Raw genomic sequence first — 14091 nt, 5'->3', positions numbered from 1 at the left:
TGGCTACAAAACCAACACAGTTAAATAACATGTTTCCAAAAATTAGCATCTTCCCATAGTCTTATTACGAACCATCGAAGATTCTCCGTTCGATTATGGATAGTCTGCTGGGGAACCTTGAAGTGGATGGTCCATATCCGCCATTTCTACTGTCCTACAGCGTCTTCCACCAGTTGTCAGGAAACCGAAATCAGAAAATCTGTAGTAAATCTGTGTTTCCTACCGACTGATGTGGTGGTATTTTGGGACTGTGGTGTCCTCATAAATTATAATAATGAAACAACAGCACATCAACGACGTTATTACATGGTGAAAATCACTCATGAAGAGTTAAACTTTCCTATCAGGAGCTGGAATTTCATCTTAGAGCTTGTAATGCCTTGCAGCGTGCCAATGCGAGATAATTAGTTCAAGAGGCTACGGAAATAGCTATGCTTTCAACCGATATTCAAAAAATGGTTCTGAGCACTATGGGACTTAACATCTGAGGTCGACAGTCCCCTAGACTTAGAACTACTTAAACCTAAGGACATCACACACGTCCATGCCCGAGGCAGGATTCGAACCTGCGACCGTAGCAGTCGCGCGGTTCCGAACTGAAGTGCCTAGAACCGCTCGACCACTGCGGCCGGCCCAAACCGATATTCACACAGGGTCCACATTATAATGGTCTGTTCTCCTAAAGACTCCTGCGGTTGATTTCCACCGAGGTGAAGGACATTTGCTAACTAGATTCTAGTAAGCAGCTTATTTTTAACACTAATTACTGACTGAGAAACGTAGAAAAGTAAGACACGAGAACATCAGATTTTGAAGTATGTGATAAAAGTGACATCAAATTATCTGTCGAGTTAGGCTCCAACGCCGTGAGTCCCCGAACAGAAAATAGGACTTGAAAAGCTCATTAAAGTTTTATCATACCGCCAAACTGAGTTCCCGTTATGGAAGTAATGAGCTCTTCAACTTCATGCTAAGAACATAATTACGGCTCTCTTAATGCATATGTTTCCTTATCGCGGGCTATTTACGGACATTTGCCACTTGTGGGCTATAAGTAATGCACTGGACACGTGATATTGATACGACCACGCCAATTAATTTATCACAGAAATGATCTGGAATTATATTTCATTTCGTCGGAAATAGCTAAGACTACTATTATGGAACACTGGATGACTATAGACTGGGTAATTTGCGCTCCATTTTATGCAAAAGCTAGTTTTTCGCGCACCTCAGTGTTTATTACATCATATTTCCTGAACTACCATCTAAGACAAAAAAAAAAAAAAAAAAAAAAGACGCACCAGGAAGGAATTATCCGAATGGGACGAAAATCGGTAGATGTGATGTACATGTAGAGACAAAGAGAAAGAGCTTCAAAAACTCAGCAACTGAAGAATGCGTGGTCTCACTTTGGCCCTTACGCAAGCAGTTATTCGGGTTGGCATTGCCTGACAGAGATGATGGACGTCCTGCGGGAGGATATCGTGCCCAATTCTGCACAGTTGGTGCGTTAGATCGTCAAAATCCCGAGCTGGTTTGAGGCCCTTGCCTATAATGCTCCAAAGTTTCGTATTTGCTGACCAAGATAGTGTGTGACAAGTACTAACGCAAGCAGTAGAAACTCTCGCCGTATGCTAGCGGGAATTATATTACTGAGGTGTAAGCCCAGGATGGCTCGCCGTGTAGGGCAACAAAGCGAGTGGTAGGGTATCGTCGACGTACCGCTGCGCACATGACAACTGAAGGGGTCCTGCTATGAAACACAACGACACGTCCGATCATCACCACAGACTCCAGAGTTGTGCTTAGTGATATTAGAAATACGCGGAGTGTGACCGTGTGTGTTTTAGTGCTAAGTTTATGTGGTGTGCGTACTGTAAGACCTTCAGTACACACACCATCAGATTATTTGACTTTTCGCTCTAACGAAGTAGGCGAGTGTCAGCAATATGTCTCGTCGTCTTATCGTGGCGTGTTTATCTTCTGCCGTTAGGTCAGACGATAGAAATGCCACTTGCACGCTTAGAGTAGCAGATTGACGGTAACCAACTTTAAACAGAACTTGATTAATTTTGACACACATTTATTAAAATAATAACAAGCATACAAATTACTTAACTTGGTGCTGGATGCTATTTACAATTGACATTCTGAAGTTCCTTTCGTATTGGTACGTTAATCTTATTCTCACATATATCTCTGATACTTGACAAAAGTGTCTATACATTTATCTTCATGGTTACACACAGAAATGTGGTAATCTGATTAGGCGCAGACTGAAACGTGACTATAGACTTGTACAGACACATGTAGAACTCGTACAGACTGGTGCAGACTGACTAATCGGAGGTCTGTACACTTGTTATAATACCTCGCACGTTCATGTATCACTGCGCGAGTGTGATCTGCAAGGAGAAAAGGTTCTACGTAAGCAGCAATTTCACTGACTGTGTTACATATTAATACGCGGATCGGGGGAAGCAGCATTTGGTCCGTCTCTATGGCAGCGCCATCTCGTAGTGCGGAGACGGACGAGTGCTGCGCCTGCACTGTTGTGCTTAGCGGGACGCGCTCTAGTGGGAAAGTTGTGTACGCGCTGATTACTGCGCAGAACTATGTACACAACAGTTTACTTGTTTTACATTTTGCAGTGCGAATGAAGTGTTTATTGAAGAATAACTGGCATCTAAGTTACCTACGTCGTAGTAGTATAATAAAATGGATCGTGATGTAATACGAAAAAGAAAAGTAGAAACATCTGAAGAACTGAACCCTGTGGAACTGCCTTTTTGCTTCTTCCCCAGTCGCTATAATTTTCTATCCTTACAAAAGTTTCAGTTATCCAACATAACTTTTTTTGCATTCTGTTTGTGTGATTAAACTTTCATTCCATTTGGAAGTAATACACATAATCAATATCAGTAATGGTGTAACCCCAGGGGACATGCATACACGTTTGTATTTGCTGCTTCAACGAAACAAACAGCCCTCGAGTTTTGCTTATTTTGAGGATTTCATGTTGTGACAATTTCCATTTCCGCCAGTGTTTCTGCGCCTTGTTTCGAGAACACAGAGGTTGAGACTGCCTGGCAGATTAAAACTGTGTGCCGGACCGAGACTCGAACTCGTGACCTTTGCCTTTCGCCCCAGGAAGTTTCATATCAGCGCACACTCCGCTGCAGAGTGAAAATCTCTTTCTGGAAACACAGAGGTTGCAGGGGAGCAGCAGCGGCGCCGCCACGAGCCGGCTCCTCGGCGGCCACCCACTCCACCCCCACCGTGCTGAGCACGTGTCGCGCTGCGCGGCACCTGGCGACACTTCACGGCACGACACGACACGACACGACACGACATGAGAGCAGAGGCGGGCCACCCCGCTTACAAATTAGCTCTCTGGCTCTCGCGTGTGCAGCGGTGCTACCAGCGCGGATTAAAGCAACTTTCCCTGGGAGCCGTTTGTCTTTCTCTCTAGCCCGCTGCACTCGAGTAATATTCTGGAAATCTTAGCACGAATACAAAGGGAGGCATTTCTTTCCCGTCCCAGAAATGTCACTGCGCGGCAGTGTATCTTGGGCTAATGTTGTAAATAGCTTTTCTACCGTGGGCTGCTTTCTGCTCGAGCTTGCATCCATGCAAAGCGAAAATCAGGATCCTTGGCACTGATATCGGTGAAAGAGAGTTGAAACTACACTGCCGGAAATAAAATTAGGACACCTTTCTAGTGGTTTCCAGTCCACACAAGCTTTATTTACAAGAATGCATATGGAGTACATGAACTTATTACATTTACAGATCAATAGCACAAGCGGTTCTGAGGTACTAAGTATGGACCTATGCTCAAACACTCAAAACTAGTACGGCAATGCAGGCTCTGACTCCGGCAAGCAGCCAATCGCACAAATGGCTGTCTTGATATACGTTATTCCACGCTTGCTCGACCTGTTCACGCACTTCTGTAAGAGTTGTTAACTGATGTGTCGTACGAGACACTTCTCGTCCCAAAAATGGTTCAAATGGCGCTAAGCACTATGGGACTTAATATCTGAGGTCATCAGTCCCCTAGACTTAGAACTACTTAAACCTAACTAACCTAAGGACATCACACACATATATGCCCGAGGGTAGACTCGAACCTGCGACCGTAGCAGCATCGCGGTTCCGGACTGAAGCACCATGAACCGCTCGGCCACAACGGCCGGCCTTCTCGTCCCATCGTATCCCACACGTGCTCAATTGGAGACAGGTCCAAGGATCGTACTGGACAGAGAAGTTGCTGCGTGTCTCTCAGGGTACGTTGAGTTTCACAGGCAGTGTGTAACCGAAGATTATGCTGTTGTAACGAAACATCACCTTCCTGTTTCAAGAACGGCAAAAGAACGGGTCTAACAACATTCTGCAAGTACCGAGCGGTGGTTAGCGTCCCTCCAGAAACACCAAAGGTGAGCGAGATTTGTAGCTTATCGCACCCTAGAGCGTAAGGCCTGTGGTGGGTCAATGTGGCTTGGATGGGTCCACTTAGTTTGTAGCACCTTCATAGAACAACCACAATATATACTCAATGAACAAACTGACCTCAGAACTATAATTTCCTCCATTTACCCAATGCAATACAAGTGCATACTTTTGGACGTGTCAGCCATTCGTGATGTACATAGCCCACTTACAAATGCAGTATGTAAAATGAAATATCATGATCGACGATTGACTGATATCGCTGAATGGTTCCTTTCTGATGTGCATGTACTCTGAAGCGCCAAAGAAATTGGTATAGACATGCCTACTGAAATACGTAAACAAGCAGAATAAGGCGCTGCGGTCAGCAAGGCCTATATAAGACAACAAGTGTCTGGTGCAGTTGTTAGATCTGTTACTGCCACTACAATGGCCGGTTATCAAGGTTTAGGTGAGTTTAATTGTGGTGTTATAGTGGGTGCACGAGCGATGAGACACAGCATCTCCGAGGTAACGATGGCGTAGAAATTTTCCCGAGCGACCATTTCACGATTGTACCGCGAATATCAGGAATCAAATCTCCGACATCGCTGCGGCCGGAAAAAGTTCCTGCAAGAACGGGACCAACGACGACTGATGAGAATCGTTCAACGTGACGGAAGTGCAACCTTTCCGCAATTGCTGCAGATTGCAATGCTAGAACATCAACCGTCAGCGTGCGAACCGTTCAACGAAACATCATCGATATGGTCTTCTGGAGCCAAAGGCTCACCCTTGCACCTTTGATGACTGCACGACACAAAGCTTTACGCTTCATGCAATTTTGTCATATGATGACATGGTGGAGACCGTGGCTGCTGTTTGAAGACAAATGTTGATGGTGTTAGGACAGCAACCAGCCACAAATTTACTTTCAGTTCTTTTATTCAAAGGATACCGTTACCGGTTTGCGAATCGTTGTGATTCATCCTCATACGGTTTACACGCTTTCTTTATGACATGTGGTGTGTTTTTACAGATTAATTGTCCTAAAATATAAATAATACATAATTATAAACACGCTACACACAGATGGTTGCGTTACAGATTTCCGTTGCATGTGACTTACGTGAAACGCCGGTTTCGAGTGTTTGTTTTCATAACATTCGTCCAACAGATGTAAATGCATTCCCACTGCATCCTTATTGTTGCCTCGCCTGGGCCTGTCAACACCGACATTGAAGATTGTTGATGACTGGAAACGTGTTGCCTTGTCGGACGAGTCTCGTTTCAAATTCTATAGAGCGGATGGACGTGTACGGGTGTGGAGACAACCTCATGAATCCATGGACCCTACGTCTCAGCAACGGACAGTTCAAGCTGGTGGAGGCTCTGTAGTGGTGTGGGGCGTGTGCAGTTGGAGTGGTGTGGGACCCCCGATACGACTCTGACACATGACACGTACGTAAGCGTCCTGCCCGATCACCTGCATCCATTTATGTCCATTGTACATTGCGACGGACTTGAGCAATTCCAGCAGGACAATGCGACACCCCACACGTCCAGAATTGCTACAGAGTGGCTACAGGAACACTCTTCTGTGTTTAAACACTTCCGCTGGCCACCAAACTAAAAAGACATGAACATTAGTGAGCATTTCGGGTTATGTTGCAACGTGCTGTTCAGAAGAGATCTCTACCCCCTAGTACTCTTACGGATTTATGGACAGCCCTGTGCAAGACTCATGGTGTCAGTTCCTTCCAGCACAACCACAGATGTTAGTCGAGTCCATGCCACGTCGTGCCTCGGCATTTATCCATGCTCACGGGGACCATACAGGAGATTAAGCAGGTGTACCAGTTTCTTTGGCTCTTCAGTGTATATTACATTGCAGTCTCTGCCCAACGTCAAACTATACGTCAAAAATTTTGTCACTATGTGAATGTCGCGAAGTTGAAAAATGGTTGTACATGCTGTTAATCCCTTATTAATTGTTTTAATATGTTATGTTTTGTAAATACCTGAAAATGGCATAAATGTCGAAAGTGCAATAGTAAAATAAAAACATAAACATCTAAAAGCCGCAAATCATTTAAAAAACTTGTTGTGAATGGCTCACAGTCAGCAGAAGGAACCACTTAACTAGCACTCTTTCAGCAGTAGGAAGGAAAACTGCTTCGTTGCACCCGCTTCACAAGGGAAACAAATAGAATCGAAGCACTGGGTGCTACAGATCGGAAACCACCTCAAGTTTTCTGCGAAGAACTGAGCTTGTTGAGAAACACACCGCGATCTGGAATCTTGTGGGATTGTGAGAACAACAGCTGGGAGCGTGTACAGCAACGGAAATTCGACTGTCTCTAACTCTAAAGCGAGAGGGGGACGGCTGCCAAGTACCTAGAACTAATATTTCGCCAGCTAGTGACGGGATATGATGCGTAATTTCAGTACTTTGGTACCGCAGGAGAGGGGATACGGAGAACGAAGCCAGGAACTCTGAGTGTGGAGGGGGATCCTGATCTTATAACATTCTGCTGCTCCTGATGTACTCGGCTTGTCTTGGGTTCATGACTTCTGAGGCTGATCGTCTTACCTTCTGTAGCTTCTAGTTGATCTTCTAATCTAGCCAATGACTCTGATGTCACTTGCTGTTTGTCTTTGTGACTACGCCTACACTGTTTATTATTCCCAATTACTTAGTAACTTCCACTTGCTCTATGTCATTATAACTCCCTTCCCAGCGATTGCTGAATTTCAATTACAGTCCAAGACTCACGTCAAGCACATTCGACTTCGTTGTTCTGTGGCTTTTTCTAAAGCCTGTCTTCCATTTCCCATCTGATGCTGCTGTGCAGCTTAATTTCCAACGCGAATTAGAGTTTTGACTCAGATTCATTAAGTGCGGCTTGTTTTATACGGCCGTACATCACAAGTGAGCTACTTGTGATGGACCCGTACACTTTGTAGTGACCACCAATAGACAGAGGCTTTGACCGTCTCAGGCCAATACGAATGGTAGAAACCCGTCCACTGCCGGCCGTTGTCAACGCTATGGGACCCACTCGGCCCCTTCAACAGATGTACGAGGAACTCGCTGCCTCATTCACCCGTCGCTGAAGATCAACGTCCATGAATTGGGGCCAGCCTACTCCAAGCCAACAGCACTTCGTGATCTTGTGCCTTTCATGACTGATTCTCGATCACTGGGCACCGGGTTGGATTCCGGGTGTGTCATAGACTTTCTTCACTCGGGTCCGCGTGTATGTGTTATCATAATCATTTCATCATCATCGACGCACAGGCCGCTGAAGCGGCATAAATCTACACCTACACTCTACACGCAATCTTACATAGGTTTCTTCGTGTTTGTAACACCATGGATCTAATGCTGTACTGATTTATTTTGCTTTTGTTTCATTTAATGTTACACCGTTGGGCTTCTGTAAATGTTGTTTGATTGAATCAATAACACAAAACTGTATACTCCTTTCTTTGTAAGAACTTTGATGTCTTGGTTTGATTCTATGCAATGTCATTTAAATTCTTTGTCCCATTTGGAGGGAACAAAACTTCCTCTATATAATTGTAATTTCTGTGTGAATAATTTTTTGTAGAAATGTCAGTACGTGCAAATGTTCTGTTTTATTTAATGTGTTTGTTTGCTGTTATGTAAATTGCTGATCCTCACTTAGGGTTCTTAGTTATTCTGTATGAAAAAGGTGTTGTGGTTCCTCTCGGGAACGGAACTATGTAGAGCGCGCAAATTATGGTTGGCGTAGGTAGAAAAGGTGGAAACAAGAGTCAGTCGGGGACAAGCTACGAGTCGGGGACGAGCTACCAAACTGTGCACAGCCCATGTAAAAGTTGTATATTGTGCTGGTTCCGAGAGAGGCTTTTGCTGCCGCTTTCTAATGCCTCGGATGGATGGATAAATAGCTGGAACTATTCTGGAATTGGTATCTATCATCGCCCCCAAGAAGGGACAGAGTCCAGCAATTCTGCCTGCAAATCCACCTACCAACATGCAGTTGCCACCACATTGCGCAATCACTATAATGGAGCACTATAATAATGTACAGTGAAGGATCAGCTCATTGGATGTTTTAGTGTGCACAAATATAAGGTAACTTATAACTGAATTTATGTACCTACCTTGATTTTCTCCTTATCATAACACCTCTCAGGTTCCTCTCCGTTTGAACTAAAGTGATTACCGAGTGTCCCTACTGAAAGAACATTAAACACCAGTGTTTTTGCTAATTAATGCCTCTTGAACATAGTAGAAATAAAGTTAACGTGGCAAGAGAGTGAGTTAAAGTTAATGATGCTTGCTGAAAATAATTTTCCTAGTAAAACTGCTTATTAATGTGTTGTTGCCAACTTCAAATTCAAAGTTCTTAAGACTGAGGCTTATAAAGTTTTGCTTAGTAAATGATCACATTACGGTCTGTTGTAAATCGCAGAAGGTGAGTCAGTATCTTATATATATGCTAATTTTGTGTTTCACTGTAGTAAAAGTGGAAAACTGCAGTTGTGAAACGTTATATACTCATGTTTGCTAAGTGTTTGTCTCTCTTGTGTATTAGAAGTGCATATTAATAGTATAACAGGATTCACAGTTTGTCTGTTATGTTAATGCTCGGTAACAAGTAACGGAAAGACCATTAATTATGAAAACCATAATTTCTTTATTCAAATGATAGTGAGAAGCAGCCTGTTAGTGGATTCCAATTAACTTTCATTTTAAATAGTAAAGTATTTAACTGAGAGAGACATAACCTATATCCAATTAATGGTTCTGCAGTGAATAGTAATAATAACGTTATAAAGACCATTCAGTTTGTGTAAGCCCTGAAAGTAATAGTGTGTTTCGGTATCTGTTATAATTATGCAAATAGTTTGTGCTGCTCTAGCTGCTAGCTTCAATCTTACCATAAACATATGTATGTGTCAGAGTTCATTGCACTCGCGTGTGACCAAGTATAGGTTGTGTTTATCCGTTAAAGTTACTCATAACTACTTTCTTAAACGAGAACGTTAATCTTTCTCTTGCCTAATTAGGCTGGCGACCGTTTTCCTTATTCTTTAAATAGTATAGCTAGGCAAAAATATTGTTTTTACTGTTCGAATATTTACGTAATTCTGACTTTCATTTCCGATAAGACATTTCCGTTAGGTACAACACGGTCAACGTAACAAAATTCCTCTCAGAGGGTAACACTGTTCTGTTGCGTTATACCGTAATTGCTTTAAGATTGTTTTATTTCACAACCTGCCTCCAGCTTCGAGGTTATGGTGTAGCTGTAGCAGACGGTAATGTTATATGTTCCAGCGTCACTTCTCCCTTGACCTGTTCCAGTCGCGTGTGGTTCGAGGAAAGAAGAATTGCTAGTAAGCCTTCGTGTGGGCTTGAATCTCTCTAATGTTATCGTCATCGTCTTTTCGCGAGATGTACATAGGACGAAATAATACACCTATGAGCCAAAACATTATGACCACCTATTTAATTGCGTGGTGTTCCACTTTTCAAACACAGTACAACCGATATTCTGCCTGGAAGGGATTCTACAAGTCCTTGACAGGATTCCAGAAGTATTTGGCACCAGAAGTCTGTGCACAGGTCAAGTGATCCCCTCAAATTAGCAGATGTTGGTTCATGGGCACACAGCTGGCACCCGATATGTGTTCCAATGGGTGCAGATCAGGCAAATTTGCTGGCCAAGTTCGCTACAATGACCCTCAAAGTACTGCAGCACGATTCTGACTTTTCAACACGGACGATTATCCTGCTAGAAGATGTCGTCGTCATAGGGGGAGACTTCAAGCACGAAGCGATGCAGGTGGTTCGCAATAATGTTCATGCATTTCACTGGTGTCATGATGCCTTCGACTACCATCACAGATCCCAAGGACGTCCAACTTAATGTACCCCAGAGCGTAATTCTGGCCTTGCTGGCCTGCATCTGTGGCGTATTGCATGTGTCGTACAGCCATTCGCGTGGATGGTGTGTAAGGATCCAGTAATCGACCTAGTGTAACAAGAAATGAGATTCATTCGACAGGCGACACATTTCTGTTGATCAACGGTGAAAGCACAAATGGTTCAAATGGCTCTGAGCACTATGGGACTTAACATCTGAGGTCATCATTCCCCTAAAACTTAGAACTACTTAAACCTAACTAACCTAAGGACATCACACACATCCATGCCCGAAGCAGGATTCGAACCTGCGACCGTAACCGTCGCGCGGTTCCAGACTGAAGCGCCTAGAACCTCTCGGCCACCACGGCCGGCGTGAAAGCACAGTGATGCTGTGTCCACTGCAATCACAACTGATGGGGTCGTTGGGTCGACAAAGGAGCGCATAGGGGTTGTGTGATGTGGAGCTCCATGTCCAACTATGGCCTTTACACGGTGTGCTCCGAAATTCTTGCGCCTGCACCAGCATTGTGCTCTGTCGTCAGGTCTACCACAGATCGCTGCCTATCGTTCATTATACAGCGGGGGATCCTACGATTTCTACGTTTTGTGATGGGACAGTGTCGTCCAAAACCATACAGCCTACTCGTTATTTCACCATCCTTCAACCACTTTCCATAGGTGCTCCACGAAAGTAGTACGCCAACGGGCGACCAGTTTCGCCGTTTGAGGGATTCTCTTTTCCAGCAGAAACGCCACAGCAATCTGCCCTTTGTCGAAACCGCTTATGCCAGAGTATTTCCACATTTTCGGCCGGTATCTCCGCTATAATGACTACCCAATTGCATCTCTGTCGCTTGCATTCTTTCCTTACTGCATCACGTGCCCGTAACAACACCAGGAGGCATTCAACCTCATGGTGGGCAGTGCTCTTAATGTTTTGGTTAGTGATAGTGGTTGGCTCTTCTAGCACCTTACGCTCTCGGAACAGTAGACTATAACATGGTGCAGATCGCCTCTCTTGCAGTATCTGCCACTGGAGTTGGCTGGCTATGTACGTGACGCTTTCGCGTTTTCTAAACGAACCTGTAACGAAACGTGCTGCTCTTATTAGGACATTCTCAATAAGTGTCGTTCCCAAAATAATGACTCCTATTTCGATTCATGCAAACTACAGGAGATACACAATTCAGAAGAGCAAAGATAAATAAAGCAATATTTCATCTACAAACTCATTTTTCCACATAGTCACCATCATTCGTTACGCACTTTTGCCAACGATGAACCAGAGACGACATGCCTTGTCAAAATCGGCAGCAGCTGAGGCTAACCACTTCCTTACAGCTTTGACAGCAGCATCCGAGTCTTGAAAATTTTCTCCACGTAGTCCATCCTTCAAAGCCCCAAAGAGATGGAAGCCTGAAGGCGCTAAATCGGAACTGTACGGTGGATCCGGTAAGACAGTCTAGCCGAATTTTTGCAGTGAGCTGCGTGCTCGCAAAACTGGTGTGGAGCCTGGCGTTGTCATGTTGCAGGCGAAAGTTGGTCTTCTTGTCTGGCCTTACCCTGGAAATTCGGGCTTTCAGCTTGGTCAGTGTCATCTTAAAGCGTGCTGAACTGACGGTTTCTCCAGGTTCCAGCACATCCAAAAGAACCACACTCTGCCTATCCCAGAAGACGGTGCACATCACTTTGCCTAGCGACGGATGCGTCCCGAATTTCTTCTTTTACGGAGAATTCGCAAGTCGCCATTCTGTCGACTGTCTTTTGGATTTCGGCTCGTAGTGATGCAACCACGTCTCACTTCAGATGATGATGCTATTCAGAAAATTGTCGTCTTCAGCTTCATATTGGTCCAACAGGTCCCAACAAATTTTCATCCGATGAGTCTTTTGTTCTTCTGTAAGCATCTGCGGGACCCATGTCGCACAGACTTTGCGATAACCGAGATGCTCCAACATTGTTTCCAAGGCATTATGCTTTGCACACAAGCCTCTGGTCGTTACCCGGCGGCCAGCACGGATGAGTTGATCAAGACGCTGCTCACTGCGAGGGATGACAGCTGTGCGGGGTCGACTGTGCCGTGGCTTGTCATGCGCAGCCCTCCCACCATCTTGAAAATGCCGTACCCGTTGCCTCACATTGCTCACGTCTGTTGTAACGTCTCCGTACACCTTTAGCAAGCATCGATGGATTTCAATCGGCGAAATTTCTTCAGCAGTCAGGAATTCAGTCACACATCGGTGTTTTATACGCGAGCCCATGTCAGTCTCCATTCTGGAACACATCTCTGCTGGTGCCAACTACCGCATAACAACGGAACCACCTTCAAATGAAAGAGAAAACTTCAAACATTAGCACTACACAAGTCACCACAAAAAAATAGGAGGTATTACTTTGGGAACGACCCTCTTATTTCCTCTATCGGTCCTATCTAGTAAGGATCCCACACTGACAAGTATATTGGTCCAACGAGTGTTTTGAACGGTACCTCCTTTGTTGATGGACTACATTTTTGAGGATTCTTCCAATGAATCTCAGTCTAGCGTCTGCCTTACCCACTATTAATTTTATGTGTTCTTTCCAATCCATATCGCTCCGTACGCATACTCCTGGATATGTTATGGAAGTGACTGCTTCCAGTGACTGTTCTGATTTTTTTTAATCATACGATAAACTTGCAACAGATGGCCGAACATCCCAGATGCCCAGTAACACCAAGTAATAGACCCTACCATACGCACATTTCCCTGTTTTAACGCCAAGCCGCCGGCCGGAGTGTCCGAGCGGTTAAAGGCGCTACAGTCTGGAACCGCACGACCGCGACGGTCGCAGGTTCGAATCCTGCCTCGGGCATGGATGTGTGTGATGTCCATAGGTTAGTTAGGTTTAAGTAGTTCTAAGTTCTAGGGGACTTATGACCACAGCAGTTGAGTCCCATAGTGCTCAGAGCCATTTGAACCATTTTTAACGCCAAGCCAATCGCCGCCGTTACCGAAAACTGATTCAAGAATTTGGTAAAGTCGCCGGTCCTTAGATAAGCCATACATACCGTATCTGCCCAGTCAAAGTAACCCTGAGTGCATATGTTAACAATGTTCTTATTTATTTTTAATTGTTTTAATAAATTACTTTTCTTTATAATATTTGTGTTCACCTCTCAATCAATTCGATGCTCATTGCGTATACCCTTTAGAGGTATGTTTTGTCAATATGTATATCACTTTTGAATTTGTAGCCTTTTAATCCTAATGTGGTGTCAAGAAACCGGTTCTAAGGTACTTACTTCGAGAGATTTTGACCGTGAATTTATCTGAACATTTGACTTGCAAAAACGTAGTGAAGTAAATTCTGATTATTTTAGACTCAAAAGAACCTGATTCTCCACCGGGAAAGCCCTGCATCAGAATTTGGTTAGCAAACTCTAAACTATATATTTTACTTTGTAAACAATAGTGGAACAGGCTGTAATTTTTGCTCAGTTATAACTATAAAAACCAAATAAACTCACACTCTGTTATGGGTATGCGGTAACATAACGATATATTGAAAATAAACACAGTTCGCGTATCCGGGCAACCCCACATTAAAAGATCCCTTCTATTTTCTGCCTTGTACCAAGGTTAACCGATTACTTTTAATTTTATTGGTCGGCGCTTGGGAACTAATGACAGACGCCACCGATTCACTCAACCTACTGCATACCACAGTCGTATACGTAAATGTGCCTAATGGAA

The sequence above is a fragment of the Schistocerca serialis genome, chromosome 1, assembly GCF_023864345.2.
Source record: "Schistocerca serialis cubense isolate TAMUIC-IGC-003099 chromosome 1, iqSchSeri2.2, whole genome shotgun sequence".
Taxonomy (NCBI): Eukaryota; Metazoa; Arthropoda; class Insecta; order Orthoptera; family Acrididae; genus Schistocerca; species Schistocerca serialis.
This window is presented reverse-complemented; position numbering follows the sequence as displayed.